This window comes from Rattus norvegicus, chromosome 4 (assembly GCF_021556685.1).
Source record: "Rattus norvegicus strain SHRSP/BbbUtx chromosome 4, alternate assembly SHRSP_T2T, whole genome shotgun sequence".
Taxonomy (NCBI): domain Eukaryota; kingdom Metazoa; phylum Chordata; class Mammalia; order Rodentia; family Muridae; genus Rattus; species Rattus norvegicus.
Genome location: NC_141537.1, coordinates 21877782 through 21881682, shown reverse-complemented (window position 1 = coordinate 21881682; position 3901 = coordinate 21877782). Strand labels below are relative to the sequence as shown.

Here is a 3901-nt window from a genome sequence, read left to right as displayed (position 1 = left end):
ATTAACCCTTGTGGTCTGATTCCGCTAAAAATTTGTCAGATGGATGTCACACACATATCTCAATTTGGAAATTTAAAATATGCTCATGTTTCTGTTGATACCTGTTCCGGTATTATACATGCCACTCTGATGACTGGTGAAAAGGCTCGTAATGCCATTAGTCATTGCTTAGAGGTATGGGCAGCCTGAGGAAAGCCTGATAGTCTCAAGACAGACAATGGGCCTGCCTACACAGCAAAGTCCTTTCAGGCATTTTGCCAGACAATGCAGGTCGGGAATCTTTTAACTTTTCTGGATTTCTGGTCCTTGGATCTGGCCCAGAGTTTATTTTTTCTGTCACCCAGCTGGGACAGTCATCTCTATGCTTATCTGTGGAACTGGGATCATTAGTATTATCTGCAGTGATATCATCTTTTTCATTTCTTGTGTTTTCATTCTGTTTCTCTGAATCATTCCTCCGGTACCGGTCGTTCCCTCTGGGACACCTCCAACCATCATTTGTCCATTTTTCCCTCCACCGGGGAGAGTAAGTATCTCTTTCGTTTCTACCAAATGATGAACTCTTACTCTTCGTTCTTGATCTTGATGGCGATCGAGGGCAAGATCTAGACCGGGACCACCTTCTGGCTCGCCTCTCTCTATCTCGATCTCTCCTCTGAGCATCTCTGTCACTCTCTCTTTCTCTGCTCCGGGACCTAGATTTTTCTCTGGAGGAAGAATCTTTCACCCTGGACTGAGACCTCTGGTTCTCTCTAGAAGTGTCTCTTCTTGGGGAGCCTGACTCAGACCTTTTAGCTTCCCTAGCATTCTCTCTCTTTGGAGACCGAGACTGCCTCCTTTCTCTTGATACATCTTTTTTTTGGTGAGAGAGAATGGGATTTTCTTCGTCCTCTGGCAGACTCTCTCTTGGGGGATGGTGACTGAGAACTCTTACTTTCTACTGCAGTCTCTCTTTTCGGAGATGGAGACTGAGCGCGCCTCTTTTCTTGTGCAGCATCTTTGTTGGGAGACCAAGTTGTAGACGGAGAATGGAATCTAGATCTCCGAGTTCGAGGCTTTGGGGCTTTATCCACTAGGCTTTCAGCTGGTTGAGCTACAGTTTCAACATTCTCAACTACAGGATCAGAAGACAGCTTGTTGTCAGAACTGTGTGTCACAGAATTTTCACTCAACTGTTTGGGGTCAGTATTTGCTGATGACTCTACTTCAGACTCATTCTGGTCACTACAGAAAGAATCGCACTCCATAGGTACTATTTCATTATTATCTTCACTGAAATGTTTCTCACTCTGTTCAACTTCTTCGTGAGGTAACTCTGCATGGATGGGATGCTCAACCAGAGAGTCTGTCTTTTCTTCTAAGGAGTTATCCAATTGGGTGTTGTCAAGATTATGTTTTAGTAAGGTATCTTCACAACCTTGAACAGCACCAGAACTTTCATTTTCTAAAGTGCCACATGTTGGAATTATTTCTGTATTTTCTGTTTGAATAAGCTCAGGCAACTCCGTGTCTGAGCTGGGAATACAATGTCTGTTCAGTCCATGTGTAATTTCACCCTCAGAAGACTCCACTTTGGGGCTCATTACAAATGCTTCTGTGTTCTCTACAGAATCATTCAAATCAGCATTTCCTACCATGAGACTGTCCTCTGCTCTTTCATCACTAAGCACTGGGGTGGCGTTTTCAGATACTTCACCCAGGGGACCGGACACTGGCTGGTGTCCTTCAATGTCAGACGGTGGACACGTAAGGAAATCCTCAGGCAGACTCTCCGTACACACGGATGCCTGCACCTCTGACCCTGAGCTTCCAGAGTCCTGTTCTTGATTTTCCAATGGATCACTTCCTTTTAGAGAATAATCTGTAGAAACATCATTGTCTACACATAACTCCTTAGTCTCTATCCCTGAATCCTCTCCAACAAGCACAGGAGGATACTGAGTGCAAGATTCAGAATTTAAAATTTCTGTTTGTTCCTCGATCTCATGATTCTTGGTTTGTTCATTTTCTTCTGTTTGTTCATCGCAACTTTCCAAGCACTTAGCCAAATGATTCTCTTCATCTGTCTGAATAGAGCAAATGCTACTACTCTCTACACATGATTGCTGCTCCTTTTCCAACACGGGTGGAGTGTCAGAATCCACAGTGTCTTCCTCTACTGAATCGCTAGATGTGGTTTTTTCAGCAGGAGGTACAGATTTCAGAGGTTTCTTTTTCAAAGAAGGTGGTTTTCTTCCTCTCCTTACTGACTTCCGTTTTGGAGCCTGTCTTGTTTGCTTTTCTGATTCAGCTGGAGGGGAAATACTGACAGAGGAATTACTATTCCCTGGGGCATCACACTCAGAGTAGTTTGGCACTGGGGACTTCTGGGATGGACTGACTGTCTCAACACGTGTGTTTCCTGTGGACCTCCTTGTAGGAGCAGTTGTTGCAGGTTTTCATCTTGATCCTCTGGTGTTTGATGTACCTGAAGTTTGCTTTTTTTCTCCTCCTCCTTGGGTATGTGCTAGTGCATACCCCTTATGAGAAGTACCAAAATTTTCTAGTGACATGGTACTTGCTGGAAAAATCGTCCTTGGCAGCACTGAGGAAACCAGAGGAAGAACTGCTGTCTCCACACTCCAGGGTACAGAGCCAACTCTTCCATTCCCAGGTAATGTATTAGGAAACCATGACAACTCCAGTTCCTGTCGTTTCTGCCTAATCAATGCATTGATTTCATTGACTTCTATAGATTCTGTACAGGAAACTCTGTAGGTGCGAGGTCCCCAACTGTGGCCGTCACATGAAGATACACTGGGCATGTCACTTCTCACACAAGAATCTGTACACTGATTCAATCTTTGAACCTTGTTTGTCTTTACTGTAGCATTTTTCTTTCCACCCATTTTATTGTTTGAAAAGTTTCTATACAACACCTTCAAGTCATCAGATCTCTCACATAACAGATCTTCTCTTACAGTGTTTCCTTTTCTCCTGTCGCTTTTGGAACTTTCATGATAAACAAGCTGTTTCTTAAAAGACTCCTCATTTTCCTTGTCGTCTAATTCTCTCGACCGTCTTTTTACCTGAATCTTAGCACAACCTTCAAATGCACGGAGTTCAAACACTGCCTGAAAGGGTTTCCGATCGATTGGACAAGAAGCCAGTATCTCTGCCCATTTAAGAATACAGGCCATACAGAAGACATGATTACAACTTTCTGGAAAACCAACTTCCTTCCCTAATAGGCAACTAAGACAGATTGGACATCTGTCCACCTCACTGTACAGTAAGCCGGAAGTATCAGCATTATTTCTGTTTTCTTCACCTTCCGCATCTTCACTCTCCTGATCACCCACACTCTGATTATATACGGGTTTCTTCTTCATCTCTCCTCGTGAAGGCGTTTCCTCAGGCCGAGGTCCAGGCATCGCTCCGGCAGCCGCGCCAGCGCAGGAGGCCCGGTGTCCGTCAGTCCGCCGCTAAGTTCTGCACCATGGACTCCTCGGACGCTCAGAAGCGCGCGCGGGCCCACAGGTTCGGCCGGCCGGGTCGGGAGCACGCAGCCACGCAGCAGGAGACCCGGGCAGCGCTGCTCCGCGCGGCTTGCGCCACTGCCGCTCCCCTCCCCCGCCGTGTCTGGCGGCTCCCTCCCTTTCTCCCTCCCTCCCTCCCTCCCTCCCTCCCTCCCTCCGCGATGATGCTTTAAATTGTAATCACTCTGATGTAGTCTGCTATTTAGCTGAATGCTGGAATGGCACCAATGATACCACAGTGATGGTCAAGATTCCCTCCTCTGTGCCAATCCCAGTAGAGGCCAACCCAGATAGCTTTCCTATTCTTAATTTACTAAGAACCAGAAGGGATTTTGGAATTACGGCAGCCATAATTTCAGCTATTGTGCTGTCTGCTGCTACAG

The 3901-nt window shown here is 45.9% G+C and overlaps 1 pseudogene across 1 annotated transcript; it reads right to left on the bottom strand.

The window, feature by feature from the left end:
* Positions 1–205: 205 nt before the first annotated feature.
* On the bottom strand, positions 206–3614 carry LOC120102216 (protein SCAF11-like; annotated as a pseudogene). The gene has a single exon (XR_015687187.1). The product of XR_015687187.1 is annotated as a protein SCAF11-like (transcript).
* Positions 3615–3901: the final 287 nt, after the last annotated feature.